The sequence below is a fragment of the Equus przewalskii genome, chromosome 2, assembly GCF_037783145.1.
Source record: "Equus przewalskii isolate Varuska chromosome 2, EquPr2, whole genome shotgun sequence".
Lineage (NCBI taxonomy): Eukaryota > Metazoa > Chordata > Mammalia > Perissodactyla > Equidae > Equus > Equus przewalskii.
This window is the reverse complement of record NC_091832.1, coordinates 5577680-5595626: the sequence shown is the minus strand read 5'-3', so window position 1 is coordinate 5595626 and position 17947 is coordinate 5577680. Positions and strand designations below refer to the sequence as shown.

General features: G+C 44.5%; 1 protein-coding gene and 1 long non-coding RNA gene across 3 annotated transcripts in view; one reads left to right on the top strand and one right to left on the bottom strand.

Moving 5' to 3' along the window:
- GLIS1 (GLIS family zinc finger 1) overlaps positions 1-210 on the bottom strand; it is a 213296-nt gene extending 213086 nt beyond the window's left edge. For both annotated transcript variants that reach the window (XM_070592357.1, XM_070592366.1), the window contains exon 1: positions 115-210. The gene's annotated coding sequence lies outside the window, so the exon portion shown is untranslated. The remainder of the gene's footprint in view (positions 1-114) is intronic.
- A 148-nt stretch (positions 211-358) lies between these two features.
- On the top strand, positions 359-12953 carry LOC103561779 (uncharacterized). The gene is made up of 3 exons (XR_547536.2): positions 359-647; positions 11184-11242; positions 12764-12953. It is a non-coding gene; the product is annotated as an uncharacterized lncRNA (long non-coding RNA).
- Positions 12954-17947: the final 4994 nt, after the last annotated feature.

Below are 17947 nucleotides of genomic sequence, written 5' to 3'. Positions count from 1 at the left end.
TCGTTTCCCCTCGGCGCTCCCCGCGCCATCCCAAAGCTCCCCGGGTTCGAGCGTCGCTGGGACGCCAGTCTCAGCTCTCGGCCCGGCGCCCGGGCGGGCCGCGCGCCCTCTCACCTCGCCGCGGCCGCCGCAGCTCCGGGGGCGCACGGCTCGGCGCGCCTGCACTGGCGCCGCAGCCCCCAGCCGCGCGGCCGCCGCGTCCCGGGCGGCTCCGGGGGCGGGGCGGGGCGCTGCCTGCCCGACAGCCGCTCGGGCCACTGGCGCGCGGCGGCCGCCCGCAGAGGCCAATGGCGGCGCGAGGGCGGGGCCCCGTCGCCGGGGGGCCGGGCGGGGCCGGCGCGGGCCGGGCGGAAGGTTTGACAGGCGGCGTCGCGGCCGGCGGAGGCCGGACACGGTCTTCGGCCGGGCCGGCGGGGCGCGGGGAGTGTCAGGACGGCCCGGCTCGCGCGCGCTGTCCCCCCCGCGTCTCCCGGGGGCCGGCGCGGCACCCTCCCCCTGGCCCCGGTCAGGGTTCTCCCCGTCGGAGGGGAACGGGCGACCTGCTGGCGCGGGGGCGACACACGAGAAAGCGCCTTCACGGTCTTCTTGCCGAATCCGACCCGCTCGCTCGGGACCTCGCACCGATTTCACGGGGAGCCGGCAGCAAGGTGGGGACCCGAGCCCAGGCCTCGGACCACTTGTTTTACGTTTTTGATTTTGTGGTGTTTCTCATCGGAAAGAATCCTGGCGACAGGGTCTCCAACCCCGAGGTTAAAAGAGAAACAAGCAGGGGCTGGGCCGGGCCGTAGTGGTTGGGTTCGGCGCTCCGCTTTGGCGGCGGGTGCCGGGGTTCGGATCCTGGGCACGGACCTGCGCACCGCTCATCAGCCATGCTGAGGCGGCGTCCCACTACAAAACAGAGCAACATTGGCACGGATGTTAGCTCGGCGACAATCTTCCTTAAAAAAAAAAAAAAAAAAAAAAAGACGAACAAAAGCAAATGCGCGGATCTCAGCTAGAGAATACTCCCGTTGAATCTGTGAACCTGTCTGGGGGTGGGGTGCCAGCGCCTAGATTTTAGTGCGCTCCCAGCAGATCCTTACAGGCCTCGGGGTGGAGACCCACTCGTCTGACCCTGCTCCACTGCGTTCTGGGGTCCCCTCACTAATAGCAGTGTCTCAGGGAGCCCTGCCCAAGGGGTGGAAAGAACAGCGGACAAAGGACAAGACTTCACAGCGACCGGAAGCCGTGGCTCAGTTCCCTTCTCTGAGCCTCAGTTTCCTCCTGTGTAAAACCAGGTTGTTCAGCCGGCCCAGCCCACCTGTCAGGGCTGCTGGCGATGCAGCGAGGCCCTGAGGCGGTCTCTGCATTTCCTGCCCACTTCCTCCTCTGCCCCGTCTGCTGGGGACCTGCGCGGCCGGCCGCGAGGTGCTGCCTGGCTCTGCACTCTTTGAAGGGCGGGTCTGGTCTCTTTGGCCTTGGTCTCAAATTGGAACATGTATATGGATCCAGCCCCTCCATGCTACACAACAGGGCAGGTCTCCCAACACAGGAGCCTGCACAGACTGAGATACCTCAAGCAGCATCCCAGGGATCTTGGAACACCAGGATGCCAGAATTCCAGAATCCTGAAATCCGATTTCCTGTAATTGATTAAATATAGCATCTGACAATTAGAGAGCAATAATGGTGGGAAGGTCCTGGGAGATTTAGTTAGAGCCGCCCTCACATTCAGAGGAGAGAGGATGTGACGGCCTGTAGCAATATGGTGGGGTGTTGCAGAGCCGCCACTGGAGTCCAGGCTTCCTGACTCCCAGTCCAGTGCTCTTCCTCCTTCACCAGCTTCACGGCCTCTAATAGGAACAGGATGTCAGCCAACCCCGCCCAGTTACACAGAGGTCAAGGGCCAAGGGCTGCACAGGGCATCTCCAAGGTCTCACCTCTGTCTGGGGATTTGGAATTGGGGGTTGTTGCTACTTTTATGGCAGGAGGAGAGGGGTAGAAAAGAGTGAGAGTAGCTCACCAACCCTGCAGAAGGCCACCAGGGGCTCCTATCCCGCCCCTCAACCTTCTGAGGCCCCAGAGCTGGCTCTGGGACCAACAGGCCATGTGGCTTTAGGAAAATCATAACCTCACTGTGGACCTCAGTTTCCTCCTCAAAAAGTGAGAGGGTTGGAAGATCTCTGGCCTTTCCACTTCTGCCCTTTGGTGAGGCCAGGAGCCCAGTCCTCCGCCTTCCCTCCCCCACCACCCACACACAGCACTGCACACTTGTCAGAACTCAGAACACGTTGACTGAGGAAGTCACTTCACCAACTGGAGCTGCACGCAAAGGCCGGCCAAATTTCCACGGTGCGGCAGCAGGTCGTTCGGTTCGTCTTCCCTGAGCACTTGCCCTGACCCCGCTCCCATGCCTGAGCCGGGCACATGGAGCTCTGCCTTCCCATGGCGGGGCCCACCGGTCGCCCCCCTCAGGGCAGATGGGTTTGTGATGCCTGGCAAAGCAGTGAGAAGGTTAATCTGCTCAATAGAACAGACCTCTTAAACACGGCATGCAGCGGGACCCCTTCAGGGGTGTACCGAACCCAGTGGGTATATGCATTTTCTTCCTAGAAGGAAACACAAGAAAGTGTTAACAGTGATTGAGGGAATGGAGGACTGGGGGGAGGCCTGAACTTTTCATCTTATACTTCTCCCAACTGCTTGTATTTTGAAACAATTTATATTCTCCTCTCTCTCTTTCAACAGGGGTTATTTGAGCAGTGAGATTATGGGCAGTATTTTTTTCTTTATACTTTTGGTATTAAAATAAAACTCATTAATATTTTAATTGTCAAGAACAAAACAAATCAAAACAAATAAAACTCACTTCTCCGTTTAGCAGACCAGACAATCCTGTGTGATTTTTTTTTTTTTAAACTGGGGTCAAGTACCAGTGATTAAAGATTTTATTTTTTTTTCCTTTATCTCCCCAAAGTCCCCCAGTACATAGTTGTATATTCTTCGCTGTGGGTCCTTCTAGTTGTGGCATGTGGGACGCTGCCTCAGCATAGCTTAATGAGCCGTGCCATGTCCGTGCCCAGGATTCAAACCAACGAAACACTGGGCCGCCTGCAGCGGAGCGCCGAACTTAACCACGTGGCCACGGGGCCAGCCCCCTGTGTGATTTTTTTATACTAACCCTGTTCCTGCTCAAACTCTCTTTTACCCTCCAGTCCCACCTATGGTCTGTCTACTGGCTATCTCCACCTGGATCCATCTGCAAAAGCAAACATCATTTTTTCTTCTCTTTGTTCCTCACTCCTGTGAATGGCCACATGGCCAAATCCCCGAGTCAGAAATCTGAGAGTCGGCCTCTCCCACACTCCCATATCTGATTTGCCATGAATCCACCTGACAATGCCCCTCCTCTCCATCCTCACCACTGCACTTCTTCCCAACTCATCTCCCTGCCTCCAGCCTCATCCTCTTCCCAGTCATCCATTTTCCATACTGGTCTCCCTATCCATCTCTCTAATGTAGATCCGGCCACGTCTCTTCCCTGTTTAAACCTCATTAACAGCTCCCAATAACCACCTAAATAAAGTCAAACCATTTTCTCAACCCACCCCTTAGCCCTCTCCTGTGTTCCAGGCACCTTAGAATATTTTTCATCTCCTAGAACCCAGAACGTATACTCATGCCTTCATAGCTTTGTATGTGATGTTTCCTGTGCTAACACTTTTCCCTCTAGTCTACCTTTCTGCTCCTTCCTATGAATCATTTATTATCCAGCTGAAGCATCACTTTTTCCCAGAAGGCTTCCCTGAGTCCTCTGGCTAGAATTCTTGCACACTCTTACAGCTTCGTTCTATATGTGCTTCATTCTATCTCAGAACGTATTGTACTGTTTTATAACTACCTACTTAACAGTCTGTCTCTCCCTCTAGACTGAGAGCTCTCTGAGAGCAGGGGCAGCCTTTTGCATTTGTAACAGATTCTGGCACAAAGTCAGCACTAGGTAAATGTTTATTGAGTGCTGATTGAATTATTAAAGACTGACCACCATTTCATTTGCCGGCCTGTATTCCTAGCTAAGCACTTCTTGTGACCTTCCTCCCCGCCATCTCTGTCCAAGGGTGTAAGATATACTCAGCAAACAGTGGAGGCAAAAACAGACATTTCTATGTCTAGGGTCTCCTGTGTCCTGGAAACACGAATAAGAAGGAGGAATAGAGGGGATGGCTGTAACACTGCTTACCCCGCCTCTATTTCTTGCAGCAAGGGAAGAATTGACATTCACTGGGGAACTTACTTTGTGCCAGATGCTGTGACTGACATGCTCCAGATGTGATCTCATTTCATCCTGACACCTCTGAGAGAAAGAGGTTATCCTCCCCCATCTTATAGGTGAGAAAATAAAAGTTCAAAATGAAATTATTTGCCAAAGTTCTCACAGTCAAGAGTGTCTGTCTCCCATACAACCATGGCCAACTGATTTTTGATAAGAGTCCCAGGATCACTCATTGAGAAAAGAATAGTTTCTTCAACAAATGGTCCTGGGACAACTAGATATCCACGTGCAAAAGAATGAAGTTGGATCCCAATCTTACACCAAATGCAAAAAGTAACTCAAAATGGATCAACTTCCTAAATGTAAAAGATAAAACCATAAAACACCTAGAAGAAAACACAGAGGTAATCTTTGTGACCTTGGATTTGGCAAATGGATTCTTAGATGTGACACCAAAAAAAACAAGCAACAAAAGAAAAAATAGATAAATTGGACTTCATCAAAATTAAAAATTTTTGCACATCAAAGGACATTATGAAGATAGTGAAAAGGAAACCTACAGAATGGGAGAAAATATTTGCAAATAATATACCTGATAAGGGTCTAGTATCCAGAATATATAAAGAACTCCTACAACTCAACAACAAAAACAACCCAATCAAAATGGGCAAAGGACTTGAATAGCATTTCTCCAAAGAAGATATACACATGGCCAACAAGTACACGAAAAGATGCTCAACATTATAGTCATTAGGGAAATGCAAATCAAAACCACGAGATACCACTTCACACCCATTAAGATGGCTATCAGTTTAAAGAAAACCACAGAAAATAACAAATGTTAGCAAGAATGTGGAGAAATTGGAACCCTCAAACAGTGCTGGTGGGAAATCAGCCATTGTGGAAAACAGTTTGACGGTTCCTCAAAAAGTTAAACATAGAATTGCCGTATGACGCAGCAATTCCACTCCCAGGTATATACGCAAAAGAGCATTGTTGTGGAAACAATCCAAATGTTCATCAGTGGATGAATAGATAAACAAATTGTGGTATATATTCATACAATGGAATATTATTCAGCCATAAAAAAGGGATGAAGTACTGATACATGCTACAACATGGATGGACCTCAAAAATATTATGCTAAGTGAAAGAAGCTAGATAAAAAGGTCGCATATTGTATGGTTCCACTTATAGGAAATACCCAAAATAGGGAAGTCTACAGACACAGAAAGCAGATTGGTGGTTGACAGAGGTGGGGGAAGGACCAATGGGGAGTATCCGCTTAGTGGGTATAGTTTTCCTTTTGAGATAATGAAAATTTTTTGGAACTGGACAGGGGTGGTGGTTGCATAACATTGTGAATGTACTAAATGCCACTGATTTGTTCACTTTTAAGTGGTGAACTTTATGTTATGTGAATTTCACGGCAATAAAAATTTCTTTAATTTAATTAAAATTAAAAAGATTATCTGCCTGAGTCCAAAGCCTGGGCTTCCTTCACTGCATTTCAGGGCTTTCACTGGGGGCAGTCCACAAAATGGCTTCCATAATGGTCGTGGCTCTGGTGCTGTCAGGCTGAGGGACATGAGCAAGTCACCATCCCTGGTTCCTCGATATACACCTGCCAAACAAAGACGGTAGTACCTGACCCACCAGGGCTCCCGTGGAGACTCAATGAGAGGGTGGAAAAATATAAAATCAACCAGAAAATGAGACGTGATGATGATGATTAACGAAATACCCAACTTAGTTTTCCTACCATCTAGAATTCATCTTATAAGTTGAAGATGCTCTTTTAAAAACAAAACAAAATGAAAAAACCTGAAGAATCCCAGTATAGAGCACAGTCACAAAGGGCCAAAGAGGATGTTTTAGATAAAAATTCATATGCGACTACAGAATAAGAACCGACTTAAACTAGGAATAGAAAGAAACTTTGTTAACTAGATAAGGGCATCTACAAAGACAAAAACAAAACTAACCCTACAGCTAACATCACTTGTTTAACTGCGCTTGGTGGGAGAGACTGCTTCCCCTAAGATCGAGGACAAGGTAGGGATGTCTGCTTTCACTATTCCTGTTCAGCGTCACACTGGAAGTCCTAGCACGTGCAGTAGGCACGAAAAAAAAGGCACACAGGTTGGAAAGAAAGAAGTAAAAACTTCCATTGGCAGGCAACAAGATCATCTGTGTGGAAAATCCCATGGAACCTACCCCCTCCCCCCCCCAAAAAAAGCTCCTAGAACTAATAAATGAGTTTATCTAGGTTGCAGGATGTAAGGTTAATATACAAAAATCCACTGTATTTATGTACTAGCAATAAACAAATAGAAACAAAGTTTTTAAAATACCGTTTACAATAGCAGTGGAAAATGATACAGTTAGATATTAAGCTAACAAAATATGTGCAGAATCTGTACGCTTAAAACCACACAACTCTGATGAAAGAAATCAAAGAAGATGCAAATAAATGAAGAAGCATATTGCGTTCATGGTTTGGAAGACTGAATATTGTTAAGATGTCAGTTCTCCCCATATTAATCTAAAGGGAGATTCAACATAACTTCCATCAAAATCCCAGCAGGATTTTCTACTAGAAATCAACAAGCTGATTCTAAAATTTCTTTGGACAGGGAGAGGAACTGGAATAGCCAGAACAACTTTGGAAAAGAAGAACAAAAGTGGAGGACTCAGGCTTGATTCTAAAACTCACTGTCAAGCTCCTGTAATCAACACAGTGTGGTCTTGCCAAAGGATATACACAGAGATCAGTGGAACAGAATATTCCATGTTCTAGGGAACCCACATACGGCCACATGCTTTTGTCAAAGCTACAAAAGTAATTCAGTGGAGAAAGGGCAGTCTTTTAACAAACAGTGCTGGAACAGATGCACACACATATGCAAAACCATGGACCTCGACCTATCCTTCACACTCTGCAAAAATTAACTCAAAATGCATCAAAAGGCAAAGCTACAATTTCTCGAAGAAAACATAGAAAAAATCTTTGTGATCTAGGGTTAGGTAAAAAGTGAATAGATATGATGCCAAAAGCACAATCCATAAAATTAAAAAAATATTAAATGGGACTTCATCAAAAATTAAAAATTCTTGCTCTGCAAAAGATATTGACTGTTAAAAGAATGAAAAGACAAGCCACAGACTGGGAGAATAAATATTTACAAATCATATATCCAACAATATAATATTTATGTCCTATAAGTATTATAATACATATATATTATATTTGATATATGATATACATATATATGTATGTATAATATATATGATACAATATCATATATCCAAAAATGACTTGTATTCAAAATGTATAAAAAGCTCTTACAATTTAATAAAAAGAGAACAACCAAATTTCTAAATGGGCAAAAGATTTGAACAGATACTTCACCAAAGAAAATATGCAGATGTAGACTAAGTGCACGAAAATATGCTCAGCATCAGGGAATGCAAATTATAAGCATAATGAGAGACCACTACACACCTATTAGAATGGTCAAAATTAAAAATAAAATAAAAAACTGACAATATTAAATACTGAGAAGGATGTGGAGCAACCGGGACGCTCAGACATTGCTGGTGGAACTGCAAAAAGGCAAAACCACTTTGGAAATCAGTTTGATAATTTCTTATAAAGTTAAACATAATACTTACCATACAACCCATACGAGCCAGCAATCCCACTCCCAATATTTATCCTACATTTACACAAAAACTTGTACATGAAGATTTTTGGCAGCTTCATTTGTAATCCTCAAAAATGGGAAACCAAATGTCCCTCAACTGCAGAAAGAGTAAAGTGTGGTAAATCCACAGAATGGAATGCTACTCAGTAATAATATGGAATAAACTATTGATATACATAACAACATGGATGAATCTCACGTGCCCTGTGCTCAGTAAAAGCAGCCAGTCTCAGAAGTCTACGTCCTGCGTGATTCCATCATGTGGCATTCTGGGAAAGGCGAAGCTGTAAAGATCAGCGGTTCCAGAAGTTAAGGACTGGGACAGATACGACTAGGAAGGAAGGAGGGAATTTGCGGGAGGAGGGGCGGTGGCACAACTGTTCTGTATCCTGACGGTGTGGAGTGTACATGACTCTACACACTTGTCAAAACTTAGAGACCTGTACTCTGTGAATTGTACTGTATGCAAATTGAAAACAAACAAGAGTCAATGTGATTATTCCTAAAAGTTGAGTCTCTTCTGAATGAAGCTCCAGGTTAATGAGACACTCTCTAGAAATACAAACTGTTAGATGGCTTGAGAAGCCAAATTCTACGAAAGGAATTTCCTCTCCCTCTGCTTCTTCTTTCTCCCCTCCTCATCCTGTGTTTTCTCTTACACAATGCTGATACCACCAGGCTGGGATCCTAGGAGTCATCCTGGGCTCCTTTCTCTCCCTCCACCCATATTCAGAAACTAAGGCCTGTGATTCCTGCCTCCTACGTACCTTCTGTAACTGCCCCTTCTCTCTATCTCCACAGTTGTGGCTGTCGTCAGGCCTCAGCATTTCTAGCCTGAATCACTGGACCAGCTTCCGGGCTGGGTGTCCCTGCCTCCAGCCCGGCCCCTCCAATCCATCCTACTCCCGGCAGCCAGAATGGTCTTCCTAAATCACTGAGCCAACCATGTTGCTCCCCCAGCTTAAAGCCTTCTCAGTGCCCCTGGCTCTTTGGGGCCAGGAATTGTTTTATTTGTCACTGTAGTCCTAGCACCGAGCACAGTGCCTGGTGCCTATTCACTCAGTGAAGGATGGTTGAATAAATGCCTAAGTTCATAAACTGGATGATGGAGTTACTGAAGGACGTGCAGGCCCTCTAGAAACTCAGAGAGGTCAGAAGAGAATGGCTAAGAGTGCAGGGAGGAAGCACCAAGATTCGTATCCTGGAGCACCCTCCATCCTCATCCAACAATACTGAGCACCTACCACGCGCCGGGTGCTGTACTAGGTGTCAGGGACTCCTGGAGCCTCCGACTGGTGGCAGACACAGGATATTCACCTCATCGTACAAATGTGTGCATACTCACCAACAGTGACAAGGCCCTGAAGGAGGAATATCCACGCTGTGAGAAGACATGGAGTGGGGAGGGGGTCGGAGGCTTACGAGAGTCTAAAGGGTCGAGGAAGGCTTCCCTGAGGAGGTGATGACTACACCAGAATCTAAGAGAATACGTTACTGGTTGCAGAGCTGAGGAAGAGCTGTCCAAGCCAGATGGAGAAGAACATGCGAAAGTCTTGAGACTAGAGGAACTAAGACCCCTTCCAGCTGGCAAAGAAGGGCATGTGTCTGGAGCAGCGGAGCGAGGAGCCAGGGCACCACATGAGATGGGGGAAGGAAAAGGCCTGGATCCAGTCAGTGAAGGATTTCAGGCTGGAGACTGGCATGATCAGATCTGTTCTGAAAATATCCTTCTAGCTGTTGTGAGGAAAATAGATTGAGAAAAGGCCAGAGTGGACGCTGTAGGAATAGTCAGAAGTCCGGAAAAGAGATGCCAAGGAGCCAGGGGTTGGTGGAGACGAGGAGAAGGGGCTGGAATGCAGCTTTACTTAGGAAGTACACTTGACAAGCTTGGGGGATGGGAGGGAAGGGAACGGAGTGGCCGGGTGTTTGGAAGAACAGCAGTTTTAGAGTTTGGAACTTCCCCTGGGTGGCCCGAGGCATCCTTCATCCTTAATACTGGTTTCTGGAAGCAAAGATGCCACAATTACCAGGCCACTAAGTTATACCCTTTCCTCACTCTCATTGCTATGCAGCTGCTTTTCCATAGAAACTTTAGTTGGTTTTCAGCATGGCTCTGTATTTGTAGAGAAACAGAATCGGACTTAATATAAAATGCACATCAAATGCTGCTAATGAGGACAGTAAGACTTGACAGCTTGAAAAGATCTGAGGCACAGTATCAGTTATCCATATAGGAGAAGGACCTGTGATTTTCAGCAGCACAGAACACCATGCCCTGTGGCAGGTTCTTCTACATAAGTTACTGCAGACGACACTACACATATACGTTCAGTACAGACAACAACCCTATGAAGGAGGTGGTACTGTCTCCCACTACAGATGAGGAAAAGGAAGCCCAAATAAGTTAAGCGATTTGCCCCAGGTCTCAGCTAGCAAGGGGCCGATTCAGGCTCAGCCCTGGGTCTGCTTGACCCTAAGCATCATGATCTTCCATCGTGTCACCATGTCTCATCTCCAACTGGACTGGAACATTCTCTGTTGCCTGATGGTTCCTTTCCTTTCATCTAGAATACCGTCATGGCTGATGACTCTCCCCAGGACCCATCCAGATCTCCAGGGCTCACCGCAAATGGCCCCTTCACCACACACGGCCCCTCGCAGAGCGCTGCCTTTCTGCCTTAATATGTACGCATCTGTGTCCTGTTGTATTCCCAATAGTAAACTGCAGGCCCGTTGAACGCACAGACTTCCCGTGTGTGTGGGAGATAAGCAGAAGCGTGTGGATTCGAACACATGTACTACACTGATTGAACAGGTCAAAAAATTGATGAGAGGCTACAACAAATGTATATATGGAGCAAGAAATGGGATAATTCATTATACATTTTTATTAAAAATTTTTATTGTAAAATAACAAATTCATCCAGTACACACTAGTATTATGTAATTCATAAGCTTTTTTTCAAGCATATACTGAAATCATCTATACCTATATGCAGAAAGCATTCTGAAAAAGAGAAGGAACTGTATTCATGAATAAGTTTCAAATGAATCAATTAGAAAAATCAATTTGAAAGACATTTGATAGACATCTTCTTGTTAGTCTTTTCTTCAGACTTACCCCTTTTATGAACACTACACTTACCTTACTATAGGACAAACTCAAAATCCATGCAATGTTACAGTTAGAAGGGAACTTAAAAACCAATTCTTTTGTTTTGCAGTTGAAACAGTTTAGTGATGGAATCTTAGCTCAAAGTCACATGGATAGAGAGTGCCAGAGGTAAGTGTGAACTCATTTCTTCCAAAATCAAACTCCAGAGTGTGGAGAACAGACTGCAGGTCGCCTACCTTAACATTCATTCAGAGCCCCAGTAAAAAAACGCCCATTTTATTTAGGGGTTACGTGTAACCTCTAAAGTACATTTCCCAGACTTCCTTGCAGCCAGATGTGCCCATGTGACTACACTTCAGCCAATGAGATGCAAAGGTAATTGTGTAGACTCTAAGGGAGTCTCCGTAAAAGGGAAAGGGTACACCATTCTCCCTTCTCTTCTTCCTTCTTGTTGCCTGGAATGCAGATATGATGGCTGTAGTTCTAGCAGCCACGTGGGACCATGAGGATGAAGACATCTTGGGGCTAGTTAAGCAGAGAGCTAGAATAAGCCTGAATCCCTGATATCCTCAGGAAGTCACCCTGAGACAGCCTATTTTGGATCTTCTTTTACGTGGAAAAAAAAAAAATTCTGTGTTACTTAAGCCACCATTATTTTGAGTTTTTCAGTTATATGCAGCCAGACTTAATTAACCCATCTCACTTGCCCCCTTATAAACCCATCCCTCTTCCAGCTCAGTAAATGGCAATTTCATTCTACCAAGTGCTCGGGCCAAAACCCCCAAGTCAATATTAACGACTTGTTTTCTTTCACACCCCCCAACCATTCCACCGGCAATTCTTGTCACCTCCATCTTCAGCACAGCCTCCGCCTTGCCTGCTCCTCATCGCCTTCGCTGCCATCACTCCCATCACTCCGGGTCCGGTCACCTGCTTACAGCAGTAGCCTAAGTGCTTCCTCTGCTTTCATTCTTACCTGCCACCCCTCTCCCCAGTTTGTTTTCCACAGAACAGCCAGATTTAATTTTTTAAAACATAAGTAGGCCGTTATTCAGAAATTTCCAACGGCTGCCCTGACTCAGAGTTAGAGCAAAGTCCTTACCATCGCCTACCAGATCCGGTCCCGCTGCGTCTCTGCCCTCACCCACCCTCCCCTTCCCAGCCATGCCCAGCCCCTCTGCCCTCCTTGCTACCCTTGAACTTACCAGGCATGCTCCGGTCTCGGGGTCCTTCTGCTTTCTGGAACTCTTCCCCCAAGAATCCACATATTCTCTCTTACCTCCTTCAGGCCTCTGGCCAAACATCACTTCATCGGGGGGCCTGACCGCCCTATCTAGAGTCCCACCCCACTACCTTCTGTCCACTCGTTCTTCAGAATACTCACCACCCCGGGACGTTTGCTTATATTCATTGTTGCTCTCCCCCCACCAGAGCCATGGTTTTGCTACTCTGAGCTACTTGCTCCCCCTGGGAAGACTTGTTGAATATTTGTTGACAACAAAAATAAGCCAGCTCCATCTTATTAGTTAATTAAGATGACCTAAAATAATGTAAAGTAATATAGTTTTCTGTTCTAATAATAATAATTATAGTTAATTGCAACTACAAAACATTTCAAAATTTGAAAGAATGATGCGCAGCACAGGCCAATGTGTGGGACTGACTCCAGAACCAAATGTCCTTTTACAGCAGCCCAGAAGACACCAGGCCTTCTCTTCCAGTTCTCACATGACGTCCTCAGTGAGAACAGGGGTCAGACTGACCAGGCACTAGCCGGAGATGAACACAGCTGTCCTCTCGTAACTCTCCAGCTTTATGGAAAATCCTGGTGATTTATTCATGATTAAAACGTGAATAAATAAAAACCCACTAAAACAGATTTATCTTTTCATTCACAGTCTATTTCTTGTCAAAGTTTTCTGTTGGACTTGTAAATCGAAATAAGAAATCTTTTTAGTAAACGTTACTAACTAGGTCTTAAGCTTGAGATATTTCTGGAGATAATGTATCACTAATATTTGTTTGCCTGTGGAGAAGGAGCAAAGCCTGACAGAACATCACAGTTCCCATTTTCAAAGACCAAGAAGTAAAGTCTAGCTTCTTCCAGAAAATAGGCTGAGATTTGCGAAGAAAGAAAAGTAAGGTTTTGCTTCAAAACTACATACTCCTCTCACGCATTCTTGGTGACTGTTGCTTCAAGTTGCTAAAATATTTCTTCTTTGGGAAAAAAGTACAGCTCCCGAGAAAATCAGGAGTCTGGCTTTGAGGACAGATGGCCCTGCATCTGAACCCCTTCTCCACTAGTTGCGTGTCCGTAGGCAAATCATCTCACTTCTGCTCGCCCAGGCTCCTCGTCCAGAAAACTAAGGGAAACTTCACAACAGCCCTGGAAGACGGCCGGCCGTGAAGGATGATGGTGGAGTGGGGAGCACAGAGCCCAGTCCCTAGACGTGCCTGTAACGGTAGCTGTTAGCCCTCCATGGGCAACTCTCAACAGACGCCCACTCAAGCCTTCAGCACCCTTAAATGTAATAAATTAAAATTTTGATTTTTTAAAGAACATTTGGAAAATACAGAAAAGTGTGAATAAAAAGTCTCCCACCTGATCGGTGGTTATCAGGGAAAAGGGGGGGTGGGGGGAGGGCACAGAGGGGGAAGAGGTGTACCCACAACATGACTAACAAAAATGTACAACTGAAATCTCACAAGGTTGTAATCTATCATAACATTAATAAAAAAAAAAGTCTCCCACCAGGATTATTTTATTCAACCTCCCCAAACAAAAGAGAAGTGGTGTGGACTGTAGACAATTTTTCTCCCAACAACTTTGAAACAGTGACCTCTGCTGGCCAGTGGGACGCAAGCGCTTTCCAACCAACTCGCACGATTGAGCAAGGGCTGAGTCAGCCAGGCTTGGTCCCTGTGCCTGGAACAAAAATCAGGTGTTGCATTACAAGAGACAGAAATCGTCACAAGGGTTACCACGATGTAATTGGGATGTTAACAAAACTAAAGGCTGGCCTTTCCATTTGCTCATCCGCCCAGAAGATTCTTTTTTTCAAACCCCATGGTGTCCTATTTTTAAAATGTCATAATTGCATGCAAATGTTACAGCTGAAAAACAACGCAAGGGGCATTAAAAATCAATCTTCCATGTAAGCCTCAGATTTTCCAGCATGAAGATCCAAAAGCAGAAGTGGTGACAAATGTGTGGAAAACAGAGTGAAAAAGTCAGGATGCATCATTAAGAATATTACAACAAAAGGAGGAAAAAAATCTTTGGGAACACATGTCTGATTCAGCTGGGGTAAACAGCCAGCTAGAAAGAAGGCTTTACACAGCCCTGCAAACCTCTTACAGATATGACCCAGAAATCCTGTCAGGGAGCACTCACAGCTCTTTTCTTCAGGCAGAAATATGCTCGAGGGAAGAGGCTGCTCGAGTCTATTGGCTGGCTATTTAGACACAAAACACATTCCCACCTCTTAAGGTGTGAAATAAAACAGAGGTTACAAACTAGCAGCCATAGGGTGGTGTAGTTTGCTTTGGCACTCACTGTATTTTGCTTTTAATTAATTAGTTTCCAACACTTTAAAAATGGAAATTTCACATCAAAATCTGAATTTCTGCCTTCTTATAAGCAAATGGGGAGATCTAGACATGCCAGGCAAGCATTCTCCCACAGCACCATCAGCAGAGGGCCACACAGCAGCAGCAGCCATCCCTTTAGTTGGGGTGTGTGCTCGCCAGTTTGCTGTGTTCCCATGTTGCTGGCCTCACACATCACATCACCTGCCTGGCTTTTGTAACACTAAGTCTGAGACCCTGAGTTTCTAAAAACCCTAAGGCACTGATGATAAACTGAATTCAGTTCAAACAAATACCAATAGTGTGAAACCTACTTTTTGGTGTTTTTTTTTGAGGAAGATTAGCCCTGAGCTAACTACTGCCAATCCTCCTCTTTTTGCTGAGGAAGACTGGCCCTGAGCTAACATCTGTGCCCATCTTCCTCTACTTTCTATGTGGGACGCCTACCACAGCATGGTTTGCCAAGCAGTGCCATGTCTGCACCCGGGATCCGAACCAGGGAACCCCAGGCCACCGAAGCAGAACGTGCACACTTAACCACTGCACCACCAGGCCTGCCCCATGCAACCTACTTTAATAGGCACTGGGGATACAAAGAATAAGAAATGATCTCTGAACCCAAGAACTCATAGATCACGGTTTCCAGTAAGAGCAAGTAAACTGGTAATTCATTACACGTGCACTGAAAAGATATAGAAGTGGTAAAGACTACACTAAATTCACTTTCTAGCTTTTTGAGATGATCCTCAGCTCAGTGATGTTCAGCCTTTCTTCTTTTCATTATAATATATGCATTTAAGGGTAGAAATTTCCCTCTAGGCATGACATTAGCTATATCTAACAAATTTCACTGTGTATTTTTATTATCACTCCTTTAAAAATATTTTTCTAATTTCCACCTATGTGATTTCTTCTTTGACCTGTGGGTGATTTTAAAGTGTATTTTTTAATTTCCAAACATACAAAATGTCCTAATTATAATTTTTAATTGATCTCTACCCTAATGGCTTAACAGCCAAATATATTCTAAATGATTTTAATCCTTTGAAATTTGTTGAGACTTGCTTTATGGACCAACATGTGAGATTTGCAAATGTTCACCGTGAGCTTGAAGAGAACGCATGTTCTCCAGTTGTTAGGTGCAGTGTTCCATGTGTGTCCATTTAGGTCAAGTTTGCTGATTATGTCATTCAACTATTCTACATCCTTACTGATTTCTAAAATCTACCTGTTCTATCAGTCACTGAGAGGTGTGTAAAATGTCTTGTTATAATTGTGGATTTGTCTCTTTCTCCTTGTAAGTGGTTGTGTCAGTTTTTAAGTATTTTTTATTAACATATAACATACATAAAGTATATAAATCTTACATATACCATTCAACGAATTTTTATATGTATGCACCCACATAATTCAAATCAAGATACAGAACATTTCTAGCACCTCAAGTGTCCTCATGCTCTTCCAAGTCAATATGCTGCCCCTCTTTCCATTACCTCTATTCTGACTGAGAGTGCTAACATTTTTACCTGTTTTTGAAATGCATATAATGCAATCATGCAGTATGTATTCCTTTGTGTCTGGCTTCTTCTGCTTAATATTATGTCTGAGCTTCATTCAAGTTGTTACACGTAGTAGTAGTTCATTCTTTTGACTGCTATGCAAAATTACATTCTAAAAGTATAGCACAATTCATTTATCCATTCTACTACTGATGGACACTTGAAATGTCTCCAACTTAGGGCCATCGTCAAAAATCCTGCTGTAAGCATCCTGCAAACATGACTTTTGGTGGGCACATGCACTCACTTTTCTGAGCACATACAATTAGTGAATCGATAGGTTCTATAGTAGACACTATCTTTAGTGGCTTTGTCCATTTGTTCACTCCTTCCAGCAATTATGAGTTTTAGTTGCTCCACATCCTCAACACCTGTCATTGGCAGTCTTTTTCTTTTCAGTCCTTCTGATCGGTGTGTGGTGGTATCTCAGCGTATTTCCCTCAACTAAAGGTACTGAATACCTATCTTCTCTTATAAACCATCTGAAGACCCCCCTTTTGAAGTACCCGTTCATCTTTGCCCACATTGTTTTAATGTAGTTGGAGGCTATGTTATTAGGTGCGTTAATATTTAGAACTGTATCTTTCTCACAAACGGAATCTTTTGTTATTTGGAAGTGCCCCCCTTTCTCTCTGGTAAGGGCTTTTTGCCTTAAAGTATATTGTGTCAAAAATTAATACAACTATACCTGCTTTCTTTTCGTGTTTGCACATTTCTTTCCTCTCTTTTCCTTATCAACACATCTATCCTGTGTTTTAGATGTTGCTCTTGTTCACAGCAAACAGTTGGATTTTGTTTTTTATTTAGTTTGATGGGATCTTTGCTTTTTGATCGGAACATTTAGTCCACGTACATTTACTGTAATTACTGATATACCTGAGTTTAAACCTACATCTAACTATGTGCATTTTCTTTGTCCTGCCTATTCCAGATTTCTTTTCCCCTCCTACTTTCTTTTAGATTATTTTTTATTCCATTTTTTCCCTGTCTTAGTTTAAAACTTTTACTACTCTTTTATGATTATCCTTAAGAGACAATGCACATCTTTAATTTAGTAAAGTCTACTGTTGATACTTTTACTCTCTTCCCAGACAATGTAAAGACCATAGGATATTTCAACTCCCAAATACTGACTTATATGCCTTTGTGTGGGTACTCCAATTCTCTACATATTTAAAATCCCATCAGGGAGGCCGGCCCCGTGGCCGAGTGGTTAAGTTTGCACGCTCCACTTTGGCGGCCCAGGGTTTTGCCGATTCGGATCCTGGGCACGGACATGGCACCGCTCATTAGGTCATGTTGAGGGGGCGTCCCACACAGCACAACCAGTCCCTAGACGTGCCAGAGACACTCACAACTAGAATATACAACTATGTACCGGGGGTACTTTGGGGAGAAGAAGAAAAGAAAAAGAAGATTGGCAACAGGTATTAGCGCAGGCACCAATCTTAAAAAAAAAAAAAAAAATCCCATCAGACATTGTTTCGTAAATCAGTATTCATATTTACCTTTTTTGTTGTTCTTAATTTCTTCCTGCTTCTATCCTTCCTTCTTCTTCCTGAAAAAACTACCTTTATAAATTAAGTTCCTCTTACTATGATCTGTTGATGAAATTTCTCAGCTTTTGTTTGTCTGAAAATGTTATTATTTCCCCACCATGTTTGGAGATTAATGTTGGGTATGGAATTCTAAGTTAGTGAATTTCTTTCAGCACTTTAAAATTTCC